This window comes from Ailuropoda melanoleuca, chromosome 2 (genome assembly GCF_002007445.2).
Source record: "Ailuropoda melanoleuca isolate Jingjing chromosome 2, ASM200744v2, whole genome shotgun sequence".
Taxonomy (NCBI): Eukaryota; Metazoa; Chordata; class Mammalia; order Carnivora; family Ursidae; genus Ailuropoda; species Ailuropoda melanoleuca.
In genome coordinates, this window is record NC_048219.1 from 103,509,742 (window position 1) to 103,528,786 (window position 19,045).

The 19,045-nt window shown below is 36.6% G+C and overlaps 1 protein-coding gene and 1 pseudogene across 2 annotated transcripts in view; one reads left to right on the forward strand and one right to left on the reverse strand.

Moving 5' to 3' along the window:
* The window catches only part of LOC100464168, a 76,160-nt pseudogene extending 75,418 nt beyond the window's left edge, over positions 1-742 (forward strand).
* Positions 1-19,045, reverse strand: part of DPP10 (dipeptidyl peptidase like 10) — a 632,664-nt gene that overhangs the window by 411,749 nt on the left and 201,870 nt on the right. The gene's annotated exons all lie outside the window — the stretch shown is intronic.

Below are 19,045 nucleotides of genomic sequence, written 5' to 3' on the forward strand. Positions count from 1 at the left end.
ATAAAAACTCTCATGGGCTCATCACAACACACGACAGCAAAAACTAATGATGTACTATACAGTGGCTAACTGAACATAATAAAAATAAACAAACAAATAATAAATAAACAAATTTGAAAAAAAAAAAGATTTTTCTGAACAGTATGGGAAAATGGAAGTGATTGAAATCATGACTGACCAAGGCAGTGGCAAGAAGAGTTTGCTTTTGTAACATTTGATGACCATGACTACGTAGATAAGACTGTCACTCAAGAATACCATACTGTAACTGGCCACAGGTATGAAGTAAGGACAAGCCTACCTAAGCAAGAGATGGCTAATGCTTCATCCAGCTAGAGAGACTGAAGTGGTTCTGGAAACCTTGGTGGTGGTCACGGAGGTGGTTTTGGTGGGAATGATGACCTTGGCCATGGAGGGAACTTCAGCAGATGAGGAGGCTTTGGTGGCAGTCGAGGTGATGGTGGATATGGTGGCAGCAGGGATGGCTATATCGGATTTGGTGATGATGGAAACAATTTTGGAGGTGGTACGAGCTATAATGATTTTGGCAATTACAACAATCATCTTCAAATTTTGGACCCATGAAAGGAGGAAATTTTAGAGGCAGGTGCTCTGGCCCCATGGTGGTAGAGGCCAATACTTTGCCAAACCATGAAACCGAGCTGGCTATGGCGGTTCCAGCAATAGCAGCAGCTACGGTAGTAGCAGAAGGTTTTCATTACTGCCAGGAAACAAAGCTTAGCAGGAGAAAAGAGCCAGAGAAGCGACAGGGAAGCTACAGGTTACAAGAGATTTGTGAATTCAGCCAGACGGAGTGATGGCAGGGCCTAGCTGCTACAAAGAAGACTTGTTTGGGACAATACACATGCATATGGGCAAACCTTGAGGACAATATTTGTGACTAATTATACAACAGGTTATCTTAGTTTCTGTTCTGTGGAAAGTGTAAAGCATTCCAACAAAGGGTTTTAGTGTAAATTTTTTTTGCACACATGGTATTGATTGTTAAGTGTAATAGTATGATCATGATGCCGAATAACTGTCTTTTTTAAAAAAAATAAAAATAAATAAAATGGCATTAAAACATGAGGCTTTGTGTTAAATTCCCATTTGGCAACACAAGACTAAATTAATTGGAGAAGGATTATTATATCAGCAAGTAGAGAATATTTTCACAGAACCATGGAAATTTGTGTCCAGAAGGGACCTCAAACACCATGAGGACCCATTTCTATTATTCATATGTAAAGATGAGCACACAAATAGCTGACTTGTCCCGAATTATACAAGCATTTACTGGGAGAACTCACATCCTAGTAGCCTAAGTCAATACCATTTCTGTTATGACACTAAGATTCTCCTAACTGACAGATCATCTTATTACCTAGCTCTTTAATTTACTAAAATCTATTTACAGAAAAAAAGGGAAATGAATAAGTAAACGGGCTTAACTTTAAAGATATTATGATTCCCTCATTTATCACCCCTATAACTCACTTTATATTTTTCTCCCATTCATTTGGAGGAGAAAAAAAATATTTTTAAAGATTTTATTTTATTTATTTATTTATTTACTTATAAGAGAGAAAGGGAGAGTGAGAAAGAGAATCCCAAGCAGACTCTGTGCTGAGCATGGAGCATGATGTGGGGCTTGATCTCATGACCCCAAGATCATAACCTGAGCTGAAATCAAGAGTCGAACGCTTAACTGACTGAGCCACCCAGGTGCCCCAGGAGGAGAAAAAAAATAAATACATATTTTCTTTTTGGTCCCAGCTTAAGAAAATGAACATTGGACCACCTCCTTATAAATACAAATCTATAATTATGATAAAGGGTTATTTATTATTTATATGTGCTAACATCATATTCAGTGTATTACACACATTTCATTGCATCTTTAAGGATGAGATATTGTTACCCCCGATATATAGATTTGGAAACTGTAGTTTAGAGAGCTTAGCTGATGAAGCTCATGAAGGAATTAGGATGAAGATCTAAGTCTCAAATGCAGAGCTGTCTGACATCAAAACTGTTTGCTATCTCATATACCACTTCAAAATCTCTTCCTTCAATGCCAGTATTTGTCCTGAATGTTCTTACAGCACTTTGAATACACCCTACGTTAGCTGTCATGAGATAGAATGGTCTCAGAACATGATCGTGCTCCATGATCAGTGTCATCGTGTAAGGTGTCAGTATGATTTGTGTCCAGCAGCCAGGTCTTTATATTAACTGGATTCATTAGAAAACTTAGATGTAAGAATGGAGAGGTCCATGTTGTTAATCATTATTCCACTGTTGTATGGTCATGCTTTGGAAGACTCTAGATTAGTAAATATTTTCTCACTACTGCATACTAATCAAAAATAATGGCATCGATAAGTCACGTATTAGGTAAATGCTGATTTCCGCTCTGAGTTCTAAACAATCTACTATCCTCATGTGCTGCCCAAAATGCACAGCCATCAGCTCTCCTGAGCAACTCTCCTTTCCCTTCACTCTTCTTTTCCTTCCAATGCCACAAGCTTTTGCCTAAGAGACCTCATGAAACCAACAGAAGGATCTCAAACAGTGACAGTCAGAAAGACAATGCAGTATTTTTTGTGTGCAGGTTATTTGTAAGGGAAAAGATAACTCGTATACGCTGATATTGACTATGAAGATAGACAACAACTCTGGGATGCAGTCAATAATCCTGGGATGGAGCTCTGCACTTCACACAAAGTATTTCATCTCTCCTAATTCAAATTCCTTACTAAAATGAGGCAGCTAGATTCCAATTTTTACTGAGGTCCAGAGAGTTTTGGTATTTGGTTTAATGTGTCTCTATACACCTTATACATAGGGTAAAATTTTAGCATGTGATCATATGACATCTTCAGAAAGAAAAGTGGTTTACATCATGAGTTAAATACAACCATTAAGAAGTTTTTTTTTTTTTTTGAGACACTTCATTTCTTTCTCAACATTAAAATTAAGGGTTAAAGAAAACTGGCATGCTGAATGAAAGATAGAAAAAGAGATCATTTCAGTAATGGCCAGTACCTCTATTTACATCAGGGCATAAAGACAGAACAATGAGAAAAAAGAGCAAGATCATGTGATCGTTAATTCTCGTTGCGAAGAAACTTAGAGCCTGTTTTCCACGAAGATGCAGCTGTGGAACACATACAACTTATCATCAACAGAAATGTCATCTCCCCTTTAGCAGAAAACACCAGTTGGTTACCATATAATTATTACTGACTAAAAATAGCCCTTGTGGGAATTATCTGAGCTTAGCTTTGTTCCCTTGGATGATCGTGCTTCAGCTTGGTTGTTTGTGTGTAGTCAACAAGCATCTACGGGGACATAAACCATTTCAACTCAAGTGCTGCTTTTTGTTCAAGTAACTTAAAACAAATAGTACTTCAGTATCTCTAAGTTTTCAGTGTCCTCAGTAAGAACTAAAGAAGCAAAAATCATATAACAAAATAAGTAACTGAGTTTAGTAAAGAATCTTGCTGGATGTAGAACTCCTTTATCCATCACAAAAAAATAGTAATAATTCTGACATTCTCCTTACTGCCCCCATGGCGCCTAAGGTGTACTTTAGCTTTGATGTGATCAGAGCTTCGTTTCAGGTTAGATTAGGAGTCCTTTTGTAACAAATGGGTTACACTAAATAATGAAATACTCATCAATTACAGGGAAGCCTCACTGAGTAAGGCTATGAGCGTCACATTTTATGAAAGGAAACATTTTTACCAAAGGAGTAGTCACTCAGAGACTCTCAGAGAAATAGTTATATATTGAATATTGCTTTGCTGTGACTGGTGTTCAAGGATTTCCCTCATCCTCACACAAGAAGTTGAGCTACCCCAGACCATGAGTGCTGCTCTGTTAGCAGAGGGGGTTACAACTCCTAGCTGCTTCCCTAGCCAGGGCTCTTCTCGTCTTCCCGCCCAGCAACACTGTTCTAGAGATAACCACACGCGGCGTTGTAACATTAGGTTCAGTAAGGTTATTATTTAATTTAAATCAGTTACTTATTCAGGACAAATTTGTTGAATTTCAAGTGTCAAGAACATGTGAGACGAAGGGGATACAACATCTGCACGATAAAAATAATGCCCTTCCAGAGTACTAGAGGGCAAGCAAAAATGAAAATTATTACATAAATGATTAATCAATCATAATTTTCAAAAGAGCCAAGAAGTCAGACAGCTTGTCATAAGTGAGCTAATAAACTCCATGCAGTTGAATGCTACAGAATGAGTGTATGCGTGCATGTGCGTGATTATTTTAAGAGTACCTAAATGCAGGTAGAGGGAATACTGCAGTTGGGTGCATTTTGTCTGCTGCGATAACAATTTGAAAACTGATTTCATTAAGTTGACAGGATTATAATCATTTCTGAGATTACTGGGAGTAGGGTTTATTTGTTCTTTTAAAGATTTACTTCCTCCCTCCCTTCCTTTCTTCCTTTCTCTTTCCCTTTCTTTCTTTCGCTTCCTTCCCTGCCTTCCTTTCTTCCCTTCTTCCTTTCTTCCCTTCTTCCTTTCTTCCCTTCTTCTTTTCTTCCCATCTTCCTTCCTTCCTCCTTTCTTTTTTCTTTTCTTTTCTTTTTTTCCTTTTCCTTCCCTTCCTTTCCCCTTCCCCTTCCCTTCTTCTTTTCTTTCTTGAGGGAAAGCAGTGGGGAGGGAGAGAGGGAGAGAGAATATCAAGCAGACACTACACTGGGTACAGAACCTGACAAGGGGCTTGATTTCATGACCCTGAGATCATATTCAGGGCTGAAATCAAGATTTGGTTACTTAAACACTGAGCCACCCAGGAGACCCTCTGGGAGTAGCTCTGATCACAAAAGGAGCAAAGGAGAAAAGATGAGCTATTCAGATACCAGCTTTATGATTTGGTGAAGGAAAACTGAGGAAGTTACATCTGGTTTCTTTCAAGAAGTTGAAAACGTGTATTTGACTCCTTTTGCCATGACCACAGGGAGATTACAAACATATTCTTCTAAGCTTAATTTTCAAGGGTTAAAAAAAGAAATAGGCTTTTGGGGCGCCTGGGTTGCTCAGTTATTAAGCATCTGCCTTCGGCTCAGGGCGTGATCCCGGCGTTATGGGATCAAGCCCCGCATCAGGTTCCTCTGCTGGGAGCCTGCTTCTTCCTCTCCCATTCCCCTGCTTATGTTCCCTCTCTCTCTGGCTGTCTGTCTCTGTCAAATAAATAAATAAATAAAATCTTTAAAAAAAAATAAAGAAATAGGCTTTAAAGTTTCTACAGTACCATAATATTGTATCATATAACATATATTACATTATTTTATATATAATTATATATGACAAATTGATATAAAACAATTTGTAGCATACACATTTCCTCATAATCATACATATAACATATGTTATATGTATGATGCATGTTGTAATATTCCACATATTATACATGATATATTATATATTGCATATATAGCAATATTTGTCATATATAAAAGCCATATTATATATCATATGTATGTTTTGAGTTTTTAGTTGACACAATTGCAAGAGTCATGTTTTTTGAGAAAGTCCATTTATGGAATGTAAAGCAAATGCCATTAAATAATTCCTCTCCCCAACATGTACCGAGCACTGAACATGAGCACGATGATGTGAAGAGCCCATTTTTTTTTTCCTGTCCTCAGGAGGTTTACATTCCGGAGGGAAGAAAATGACAAAATCAGGAATTCTAGCACAGCATTTGAGATGCCACAGTGGTAGTTTACTCATGATCCTATTGGAAGTAAAAAGAAAGAAGTAGAGCTGGCTGAATCAACCTGGAGGTCTGCAAAGTACTTGTCCAAGCAGTTTCTGGAATGCATCCACTGCCATCACCCTGGTCAGAACCACTTCCATCCCCCACTGATCTACCACAAATACCTGCTAACCAGTCCAAGACCCGAGCTGCCCTTGGCCGCTGATGATCTCCAGCTGCCTGACTGATCTTCTCCAGAGAAGATCATTTCCTGTCAACCTCTTACTTGAGAGCTTCCTGTCAAACTCAGAGTAAAATCCAAATGTCATCCCACAACATAAAGGCCTCTAAAGAGTGTGGAACTTATCTACCTCTGTGACTTTATTTCAAAATACCCTCCTAGTTTACTCAATACCCCAGAATTTAACACCTTACTATAGTCTTTAGAAAAAAAAATACATTTGTTCCCACCTACACAAGTTCCCCAGAATTTAACACCTTACTATAGTCTTTAGAAAAAAAAAATACATTTGTTCCCACCTACACAAGTGTACATCTCCAATTCCTTCTTCCTAACACATTTCCCTACTGTGTCTCCATGTGGGAGGGCTTCTCAGGTTTCACTGGCTGGTCAATGTCCCTGCCTCAGGCAAGTTTTCCCTGAGCGTGATTAGTTCCCATTCTCTGATCCCATCCTACCACTTTTTCTTTTTCTTTCTTCATGGCACTTAACAAGACCTTGTTCATTTAATTGTTTATTGCCTGATCACCATCCCTAATCTTATAATGCATTCTCCGTAAAACCTCGACCATCTCCTCATATTTACTACTGACAACTAAACCAGGGCTTGGCAAATATTTGTGACAGATAAAAGCATAAAACCCAAGTGGACTGTGAGTATGATTGCTAGATTTACCAAATAAAAACACAGAACATCTAGTTAAATTTGAAATTTAGATAAACAAAAAAATATTACTTTAGTAAAAACATGCTCCAAATATTGCATGAGTTATGATAAAATGTGGGGTTCTTCACTGCAGCATGGTTCAAACAAATCAATCATAAAGGGCATTTTGGGACAATCAGAAATATTTTAAAACATTTTAAAATGGTATTATTGTATTATTGTTAAATTGATTAGATGTGATAATGATGGTTTAGTTATGAGGACAATGTATTTGTTCTAGATGCATACTGAAGGATTTAAAGGTTAAATAGCATGATGTCTATGATATAATTACGTAAAGAAGCAAAAAATAGTTGATGAAGCAAATAAGGCAACATTTTTACATGATGTTTGAAGCCAAGAAGTATGTGTGGGAGTAACCTCTGAGGGTCCTCTTGTCCCATCCTTCCTACCTCTCACTAGAGCCTTCCACTGCTAGAACCAGGTGGGAAACGTGGAGGAGGCTAAAAATCCCAGCTGAACTAATCTGCCTCCCTTAGCACAGAGGTGGGCAGGCTAAGGTGTAGTGTATATATAAGAACACAGAGACCCAGGACCTGATGAAATTTCATTATACTCTTCTATTTGGTATGGCTGAAATTATTCATAATACAAAGAAAATTAAAACATAGATATATGCAAGATCTATATCCATATTTGCAACTTTTTAAGGGGATGTCCTATGCCTATCACATTTTAGTATTTTCACATAGCTTATAGCTTTTTTTTTTTTGATAACTGAACCTGTAATCAATATATACTGATAGGTAGGGGCACCTGGGTACCACAGCGTCTGACTTTTGGTTTCAGCCTAGGTAGTGATCTCAGGCTCAGGGTTGTGGGATCAAACCCCACGTCAGGCTCTGCACTTGGTGCGGAGTCCTCATGGGATTCCCTCTCCCTCTGCCCTTGCCCCCTCTCCCCCTCAAATAAATAAATCTCTAAAAACATATATGCTGACAGGTAAAAATATATTGAAAACTTATTCTATACTGTGACACAATTTTCTACTTTTACTTGGAAAATGTTCTACTTTCACTTAATCCTTTTAATTAATAGTATTAATTAACAAAGGTTGCCCAATACAAGTAATTCCCTAGAAGATTTTGAGTAATCAATATAAGGTACATAAATTGTCTAACTACTAATTCTTCCATTGTATAACATATATTTAAAATATAAACTTAATGAATCTTAGTATTCAATCTTGTCTGTTTGGCAAACTTTAATTCCTCCATATGGTTAAGTTAGTCTTAGGATATCATTTCAGCTCATTTGTTGGTCTTTGGCAATTTTGTTGACCAAAATGTATATCACACCTTATGTAACATAAGTATACATAGGTATAAAGATGCTGGATTCTAATATATTTAATTTTAGGTAAATATTGCATATTTGGTCATGTTTCTTATGCTCTATTTGTTCTTTTTGGGTTAATATTAAAAAAAAATAAGTAAGGCAGTCTTTCAGTGAGGCAGCCCTGCATTACAGGGAAATTATCTTAACCTTTTCTGGTTAATACAATAAGCAAATGCAGTAATATAAAAAATGAGTAATCAACCATAATATATTCAAAATCATTATTCCATAAGACACAAATTATAAATAAAATTATTAAATATGCTTTTGATAAATATCAATTGATAATGCTATTGCAAAATAAGCATAAAACCAGTGACTACAAATTAAAACAATTCTTAGACTAACTTGGCAAAGTTGCAAATGGCAGAAACCCAGTCCGAACTAGCTTAAGCAAAACAGGATTTCCAGGTTTGTTCACTGGCGTGTTATCTATCCCACTCAATATTCAGTGTGATTGTCTACAGAGGCAGATTGTTCATTCTGGCCATAATTGCTCATTAGTTCCAGGAGCTGTTTTGGTGATTCTTTCAGATTATAGATGATCATATCATTTGTGAACAAAGACAGGTTTTCTTCCTAATCTATATAACTTTTTTGCTGTTGTTGTTCTTACTGCATTAGCTAGGACTTTCAGTGGGATGAGTATCATGTTGTAAAGGAGTGGTGAGAGGGAACATCCTTGCCTTGTTCTAGTGGAACAGCTTCTAGCTTCTTACCATGAAGTATAATGATAGACACATGGATTTTTGCACATATTCTATATCAAGTGTAGGAAATTCTCCTCTAAGTTTACTGATAGTTTGATCATAAATGGGTTGGATTTTGTCAAATGATTTTTCTGCACTATTTGATATGCTCATGTACTTTTTTCTTTTTCAGCCTGTTAACGTGTTGGATGTTATTAACTGGTTTTTGAACACTCAACCAGCCTTGCATTCCTGGGATAAACTCGACTTGATCATGATGCATAATCCTTTCTATACACTGTTGCATTTGACCTGCTAATATTTTGTTGAGGATTTCAGCATCCATGCTCATGAGAAATACTGGTGTGCAGTTTTCTTTTCTTGTAATATCTTTGTCCGGGTTTAGTGTTAGGGTAATAATGCTAACCTCATAGAATGAATTAAAAAGTACTCCCTCTGCTTCTGTCTTCTGAAAGTAATTGTAGAGGTTGTTATAAGTTCTTAAATTTGATAGAACTCACCATCTGAGCCTGGTGCTTTCTGTTTTGGAAGGTTATTAATATTAATGCAATTTCTGTTGAATAGACCTATTGTCTATTTCTTCTTGTGGGAGTTTTTGCAGATTATGTCTTTCAAGTAATTGATCCAGGAACTGGTTACCAAGTTTGTAAACATAAAGTTATCCTTTTAATGTTCATGGGACAGCTAGTGATTCCCGTCTTTCATTTATGTTCTTAGCAATATTTGTCCTCTCTCTTTTTTTCTTAGTTAGCCTGGCTAAAAGCATACTGATTTTACTAAGATCTTTCCAAAGAACTAGCTTTTGGTTTTTGTGATTTTTCTCTATTAATTTCCTGTTTTAATTTCATTGATTTTTTTGCTTTAAATCATTGTATTTCTTTTCTTCTGCTCTTTGTATTTAGTTAGCTCTTTTCTAGTTTTCTAAAATGAAAACTTAGATTACTGATTTCCCAACACTTTTTGTCTTCATTCTCTTTACTTCTTCCCTTACTTCCTATAGCCTATTTTAAAATTATAATTGAATGGGTGGGAATTCAGAAGGTGAATGTGAGATTAAAAACTATTCCAGCCTATGCTCTGCTTGACAGTAAATCACCCATACTTTCACTGCATATCTTCTCTCCACTAAAAAACAATTTAGATGGGAGAGAAGACCTAATAATGTGAATTGAACACAAACATGGCATTGGAAAGAGACCTTTAGAAAAAATGAGATCTCTTTAGTGTAATTCAGGTTCCGAATACCAGGCTGGAAGAGCTAACTAAAAAGAGAGAGAAAGAGGGAGAGAAAGAGAGAGGGAAAAGTGATGGACTCTCTCTCCTTGATAATATTCTAAATGCCAGTCTTTCTAACCCTTGAGGGAAATACTATTAAATCACATCTTTTCCTAAAACTGAGGACAAAACTCAAAATACTTCTAGGTGCTCATATATAAAATTTGCACATTGTATTTTTCAGTTCGCAATTCATACTCTAGGAGAGAATACCCCCATTCCCATCCAATCTCACAAAATTTAGGACAAAATGCGTAACAGTTAAAAGAGAAGCAAATTCCCTGGAAAAGTCTCTAGTCTCCATGCAAACAAGGAGACAAAAAAATATTTGTTTTACATGCTCCTGCCTCCACCCATAGCTCCCCTGATTTGTTTTAAGCAAGAATGGGCTTAACTCCCTCCACTTACTCCCTCTCTCACTACTCACTCATTAACGCCTTGTTCCAGGCTTCATGCTAAACAATCTAATGTGTTTCCTCCATCAAAGACTATTAGTGAATTGCAAAGTGCTAAATCCATAATGATTTTATGTTATCTTCCTGACTATACTATTTTGAAATATTCTTCCCATTCCTAGTTTCTTCATTTATTTTTCTGGCTTTTTTTTTTCTTTTTCTTTCCTATTCTTACAACCTATGGGAAGGAGCTCCCCCCTGGTGTAATGCTCAGATCTCTATCCCCCTCATTCTATTATCAAGGAGCATCTAATCCATTTCCATAGCTTCAATATCACCTCTATAGAGAAGTCTTACAAATCCATTTGTCTACTACCCTGCACAGTATTGCACAGAGATTGATAGCATTCACTTTGTTTTGACTCCCAGCTCAGCTGCAACATCGCAATAATTTTATACAGCCTCCCTAAACATCTATGTTCTCATCTTAAGGAAGTGGAATAAGATTGCCTATCTCACTGGATTGTCCCACTAAACTACTTCGCTTATATTGTTATTACCTGAATGTTTAACAACAAATAGACAAGCACTCAATATTTACTAAAGAGTCATTACTTCTACTTTTCCTGCTGGTTTTTGCTAAGTTGTTCCTTCCTCCAGGGAACCTTCCCTGATCTCCCTAAATAGGAGGCCCTCCTATGGCTGACTGTATGACCATTACCATAGCACCATCAAACTCTATCACATTAATCCATGCTATATATATTATCTTGCAATATCAGTAACTTGACCACATCAACAACTTTGTTGGTCATAAATTCCTTGAGAGCAGGCAGATATTATGGCTTCATTACACTTATATTTCTAGTGCTTAGCATAAATTAAATAATTGGCATGAGGTTACAGTAATAGTCTGAGGTAGGATTCAACACAAACCTGACACCAATCTGCACTCAACTTTTCATACACTGTACTGACTGACTCTGGTAGAGTGCTTAAATTACTCTGACTTCAATGATGGCTTTATGTTTACTCCATATGCCAGATTATAAACTCCAGGGGCTGGTTAACTAATCTGGTCTCTGATCAGGATTCATTAAGAACCTTTTTCTCTGGTCCAGTTGCTGAATCAATAGCCAGTTATCACAAGTAATGGCCTCTGGCTGTGTGTTATACCACTGAAAGAATGTCGGCCAATTAAGAGTGTTTCATACTTGCTAAAAGTTTCATCCTGCTGAGCTCAGAGTAGAATCAACTTGGCTTCACCCTGAACGTGGGACACTGCAAAATTACAAAACCTTTTAATACTTATTGAAATCAAGTAGGTTCTATAAAACCCGCAGAGATTTTCTTTTACCTCTGAAGGGTAATGATTACCTTTTCATTCACTGTTCTTAAGTGACATCTAGAAGCTAAAGCAATAGCCAAAAAAGAACTGCAATTTTCAGAAACCATCACCAGAAATTGGTCCTTCAAATTTTTAAAACCAAAGATCTTACATGCACTCTTTTTCTTCTTTCTTTATAAGGCCTTTCTTATTTTCAGTTGTTTTCCCTTCTATAATGAGAATAGCATTGAGAATTGAGAAGAGCATTTGTCCAATATAGTTCCATGGTCTAAACCATATGAAAAGCAAAACTGCATCTATTAATGAAGAAAATATCTTTAGAATGCAAGACCCCAAGGAATTTTACGCTCTTAACTACATGAATATTAAAAAGACTTTAAAAGCTACTTAATTACATAGAAAATAAGCATTTGGGGAAAAATTAGCTTAAATTATAATAGGGTCATTGTTAGAGCCACAAAGAAATCAGAACAGCATTCAAACTAATACTCATCCAATTCGAGAACGTCTTGTACAATATTTCTCATAAGCATCCACTCTGTCACAATTTGAAGACAATTATGGAAAGTATCAGCACATTATTTAATGTTCTACTACTCTATTTAGGTTTATTTTTTCTCTTATATTAGGATGAAATAGGTTTCGCTATAACTTCCCTCTGTGGAAAGTTATCTAGCTATAGCTAAATAAAAATCTATACCATTTTTCAAACGTTCTTTCTTAAAATCTTTGAATATCTGTATTATTCTCCCTTTAGTACATTTCTTCTGCAGTGAGGATCACAGCATTCGTAGTAAGCTTGGGTCCATCCCCAAATAATTATAGTAAAAATAACACTCAGGAAAAAAAGGCATTATATAACTCAGTACATTTAAATTAGTTTGTTTGAAAACCAAACATCTTTAAACGGTGTTTCATAAAATGTTTCAGGTTCATGTATTTAAATGGAAGCCTTGGTTTGCTGTTTCTTAAAAAGATGTTTGCAAGTATTTTCATGAGGCAAGTTTATTTAAGATATCACTTCTGCCATCTGGCAGCAAGATACTCAAATTACAGGAAAAGTTTTTGAGGGGTATCAAGAGCTCAACTTGAGATTTCATCGTGATAACCTAAATATAAAATTTAAAATACACATGACAGGCATACTATGAAAACAAAGGTTCAAAATGGGATAAACTCATCAACTGATCAAATACAGCTCAATTTTTGTGGAAAATATTAACAGAAAGGTTCTGTGTAAATGAAACACTTGTGTCAAAATAGAACTAGTGGATACTGTCATACTCACATGGGCAAACTTTTTAAAATTTTAATTTCTGAAACAAAATCAGTTTAATTTGCTCAATAACAAAGGCTTCCACTAGTTTTCAGGCAGAAGCATGGCCATTATGTGTTTTCTTATTTGAAGAAGACAGAATTTCAGAAATTCAGACTCATACAATCTGTTGTTCTTAGAGGTTATCTAAATGTATTCCTGGGACCAGCAACATCATCTGGCACTTGTCAAAGATGCATATTTTCAGGCCTAACCTAGACCCACTGAATCACAAACTCTGAGGACGAAGCCCCACAATTCCTGGTTTAACAAGGCTCCAGGCGATTCTAATGCAGGCTAAAGTTTGGTTTACCTTGTGTTTTCTGAGCATGAATGTTTATAGTAGGTGACAGAGACAGATAAGGGCTCCAAGACACATAATCATTGTTTAAATGTATCTCTTTGTTTTATTCTATCTTCTCATTTTTACAAATTACATAATCCAGATATTAAATTTTTCAATGTTAATTTTATTTATTTATTTATTTATTTATTTATTTATTTATTTATTTATTTAAACAAGGGGTAGAATTAGGACCAGCCCACCAGTTCTTGCACACCATACTACAGCTTCTGGTCCATGTTTATTCTCCTTTCTCCCTGTCTTTAATTATTTTCTCTTTCTCTACAGTTTTCAAGATCAAACTTCCAATTCTTCACGGCTTAACTCCATTCTAATACGATCAATTAGTGTGTCTCTTTCTGATTTCTAAAACCACCAGAGAGCAAGAATAAATGACCTTCATGGGGCGCCTGGGTGGCACAGCGGTTAAGCGTCTGCCTTCGGCTCAGGGCGTGATCCCGGCGTTATGGGATCGAGCCCCACATCAGGCTCCTACGCTATGAGCCTGCTTCTTCCTCTCCCACTCCCCCTGCTTTGTGTTCCCTCTCTCACTGGGTGTGTCTATCTCTGTCGAATAAATAAATAAAATCTTTAAAAAAAAAAACAATTTAAAAAAAAAAAGAATAAATGACCTTCAAATAAATAAATATAGATTTCAAGGAATTAATGCTTCCAGTTCTATAAATAAGCTCTCATGTACCCTGTCACCTAGAATAGATGACACGAACAAAGGACCACAAGGCTAAATGTTTGATAGGGAATTTCAGTTAAACGTATCTTACTTGGACATTTACTTTTCGCGAAAGAAACTTTTTTTCTCCAAATGAGAAACCTCAGTATTAAAACCAGTTTAAAATGAGACTGTTCTGGTTGAAGCAGAGAATCAGAGAAACTTTTCTCGTAACTGCTACTTCCATAGCTCCAGAGACACAAATCTGAAACCCAAGTTTTTGCTTCATCAGGTCAGAAAACTTTGACCTAATACATTTTTCTCTTATTATGTTTACATGCGATACACATAGATTCACAAGGATTACCACAAATATAACATTGTGGGTTTTGTTATTGTTTTGTATTTGGCTTGGGCAGAATAATCAGTCCATACTAAACAACAGAAGAAAGAAACAAGAAATTTCTCAGATATTGAGTCGAAAAGCATTCAGGATGCATCTCTACATGTAAAGACACTATTATTTCCTCAACCTCTGACCTGTTATTATTAATTATTATTATTATTAACTCCATCCTTGCTCATTTAGCAACTTCTATTCATTCTTGAAAACCCTATGAAAGCTTTATTTGTTCATCTAAGAAAGTATTTATTTATTCAATGTCTACAATGCTATATACTTTTATCGTTTTTAGAAAAATTGTGTTAAAGTACACATAATGTAAAATTTACCATTTTAACCATTTTTAAATATACAGTTCTGTAGCATTAAATGTGTTCACATTGTTGTGCAACCATCACCACCATCAATCTCTACAACTTTTTCATCACTGCAATCTAAAACCCCGGCCCCATTAAACAATAACTCCCCATCCCTTTTCTCTTCTGAGCCCCAGGCTAACAACTTTCTACCTTCTGTCTCCATGAGTTTGCCTACAGTAGGGACTTCATATAAGTGGACTCATACAGTATTTGTCCTTTTATGACTGGACATTTAACCTAGTATAAGATATTTAAAGTTCATTCATGTTGTAGCATGCATCAGGATTTCTTTTTTTAAAATTGAAATATAACTGACATACAATATCCCATTAGTTTAGGTGTGTGTCATAGTGATTGACATTTTTATACATTACAAAATGATCCCCACAATAAGTCTCGTTACCATCCGCCAGTATACCAAGTTCTTATAATACTGTTGACTATAATCCCTATTGTGTCTCCATGATTTAGTGACCGCATGACTAGAAGTTTATATCTCTTGACCATTTTTACCTATTTTGTCCACCCACCTACTGGCCCCCAGTCTAGTAACTAACCGTTTGTCCCCGGCATCTATGAGACTGTTCATATTTTGTTTTGTTTGTTCATTTGTTATGTTTGTTAGGTTGTGTAAGTTCTTCATATATTTTTGATTGTAAGCCCTGATTAGGTGTATAATTAGCAAATATCTTCTCCCATTTAAAAGTTCTATTTTTATTTTGTAAAGGCTTTACAACAGAAGGTCAGTCTTTCTCCTGTTATCTTAAATTTATCTGAAATCAATTTCTAACATGACATGATACCCAAATATTCTACTGGAATTATTTGCCCACATTTCCATCTCATCCTTGAGCTGTATAATACCTCATTCCTCTTTCTATTTGCAATACAAAACATAAGTTGGCACATGACAGACAGTCAATAAAGGTACACTTAAAACTACAGAGAAAAATTAAGGCAATTATTCATGTGAAATTGTTTAAAGACGCAAAGAAAAACTAATTGATTATAATTGAGGCAAATGCTTTTGGTTCATAATAATCCAAACTTCAATTTTCTGTTTTATTGTGAGCATATAGACTAGTGTATAAACTGATTTTGTTCTTTTAAATATTTTTTAGAACATTTTCTTTTCATCAATGTTATTGATTTATTTGATTACACTTTTAGTTTAATAAGGCTAAACATAAGTCACACCGTCTGGGATAGTTGTCTGATCATTAGTCGGTGGAAATAGGTATGCTGAAATATGAATTTCCAACTATTTTAGGAAAAATTGCCCTCTGGTATGCAATCAACTCTTAGGAAACCATTTCAATGAAAGCTCGAACTCAAAAACTCTCTGTTAATATATATATAGATCCCATGTTTATTTGAAGTAACTACTATAATTAGTGAAAACAGTCCTTTTTCATCAGCAAGTAAAACTTTTAAAAAATCGTATTATTTGACCAGGTAGCAATCAAAGGAATAATGAGATATAAACTTACCATGTGTTAACATATAAAGGCAGTTTGCCGGTATAATAGATATTCCATAATAATGTCAAATTTTGCTCAAAGAAAATACTTTGAATTACTTTAAATTAAAAGGAGAATCGACCATTGTACACATCATATATCTATACAAGTGCATAAAAACATTCAGCTCTTCAGTAAAACCACATTGCCCTAAAACATATCTTACCCATTGGGCCATAAAAAGTTTGTAATTATCACACTTTAATCTAGGGATAATCAGATTTTCTGCAAATTAGTATTTCCTCTCATCTTTCTTACCCAAAGCAATTCAAATTTGTGACTCAAATAAATATTGCAAAAAAGATAATTAAGAATAAATATAATACATTATTTCAAATGTTTGAAAGAAATGATAAGTTAGAAAAATATGATGGATACATTGTAATAAAACTGATTACTAGAAATAAAATAATATTTAACCTAATTTTTGTGGGCTTTGCATTTCACCAGAAGTGCACAAATATATCCTTTGATCTCAGAAAAGTATTATGTGTTCTGATTTCCATCCTGTGCTAATTGAAGCCCCGGCAATTTCATAAAGACCCCCAGAGGCTGCCAGGAAGAAAGAAGAGAATTATGGCCTTTCCAGACTTCCTGTTCTCGGTTTACGCTTTATATGGAGAAGCTACCATCTCCTTTCCTCCTTCTTTCCCTCCCTCCCTCCCTCTCTTTCTTTCTCTCTCTGTGTGAGTGTGTGTATGTGTTTGACTCCTTCTATGTATATGATTTTGTTAGAACAAATCTTATGACAATAACATGGAAAAACAATGCTTTAAGGAGTTCATGGAAATTTCAAATTTTTATCACCACCTCAATTTCCTGTGAAGGCTAAGAAAAGGTATGGTGAGTTCACTGATCAGCTCCAACTAAGTGATATCCCTGAGATTACATAATTTTTTCCAAACTTACATACAAGAAGGAGTCAGAGCTAAGAAAAGGTACCTTTGATTTCTAAATTGTTTTCATTTGGGAATCTTAAAATTCAATCCAAAACCTAGAATAATCACTATTTTTTTTTTCTATTTGAACATCTACAAATACCAACTTCTGTTTCCATAAATATTAAAACTAGTTTTATTAGTTATTATATATAATTTTACTATCATGTTAACTTTAAAACAAAGAAACGGCAAGCATCTATCTCACAAAACATATAGAAGTTCATTAGTCCTTGTTATTAATAATTCCAATTTCTTTCTAGTGAAAAGGGCTGTTTCAAAGGTGCGTCACTGAAGTTTCTGTGATTTACTGAGCCTAGGTCCCTTTAAATTATAAGAAATATTTGGTAATTCAAAGGATTTTAAAATCACTCAAGACAGGATAATAAAGAGAAGATGGCAGAGGAGTACGGGACCCCTTTTTCAGCCAGTTCCCTGAGTCGAGCTGGACAGGTACCAGACCAGCCTGAATATCCACGGAATCAGCCTGAGACACAGGAAGATACATCTGGATCTTTACAAATGAACATCTCCCGCGCCGAGTATTGAGGTATGAAGTGGGGAGCCGTGAAACCGCGCACAGATACCGGAAGATAAACGGAAGGGTGAGGGAGCCGCCGCATTTGGGCGCCGGGAAGCGGTAGCTACCTGCATGGAGGAGCAAGCAGACTTGGAGACCAGCACCCACCAGATAGCAGACTGCGACCGTGAGCCGGGGAACACGTGCCACCAGACTTCTCATGGAGCTCCGGTGAGCTCACTGGAACCAGACTGAGACTGGGACCTCCGGGAGCGCGTGGGGGCAGCTGGCAGCTGATGGTGTTAGAAACACAAAGGACAGAGACGCGCCAGCCCTGGAGGCGATGGCTGGGATGCCAGGTGTGGGGCGCACATCCCGGGATGCTGCACGGTTGAGCAGCCCCAACAGAAACAGAGTTAAAGTGGCCAGAACATCAATGGAGAATGGTCCGCGATCCCTCTGTTCTGAGACAGAGACTGAGATTCAGCCACTGCGCTCTGACTCTCAGAAGAGGCACAGCAAACCGCCAGGGAAAGCAGCCAGAGAACAAAAGCCTGGAAATACCGGCTCACAGTGTGCCCATCCCAATCCCCCTTCGCAGGGGGCACGGAGACTCTACCCAAACAGGGTTGCCTGAGTATTGGCGCGGCAGGCCCCTCCCCCAGAAGGCAGGCTGAAAAATCAAAGCCCACATCCCTAAGATCCCTATAAAACAAGGGCGCACGGCCTGGGTCCCGGTCAATAATTTGGGCTCTGGACAACCCCGCAACCTCTCCTCATCAGAATGACGAGAAGGAGAAATCCCCTCCAGCAAAGAAGACACAATGAGTCTGTGGCGATGGATATGGATATAACCAAATTATCAGAAATGGAATCCAGAGTAACAATGGTCAAGATGATGTGTAGACTTGAAAAAAGTATTAACGAAAATGTTAATGAGAATATAGAATCTCTGAGGGTGGAAATGAAAGAGAATCTGACAGAAATTAAAAATTCTATGAGCCAAATGCAGTCAAAACTAGAGGCTCTGACGGCCAGGGTGAATGAGGCAGAAGAACGTATCAGCGAATGGGAGGATGGGTTAGTAGAAGAAAAAAGAAAAATAGAAGCTGGACTCAAAAAAATCCACGCTCAGGAATGTAGGTGACGAGAGATTATTGACTCTATGAAACGTTCCAATGTCAGAATCATCGGCATCCCCGAGGGGGTGGAGAAAAAC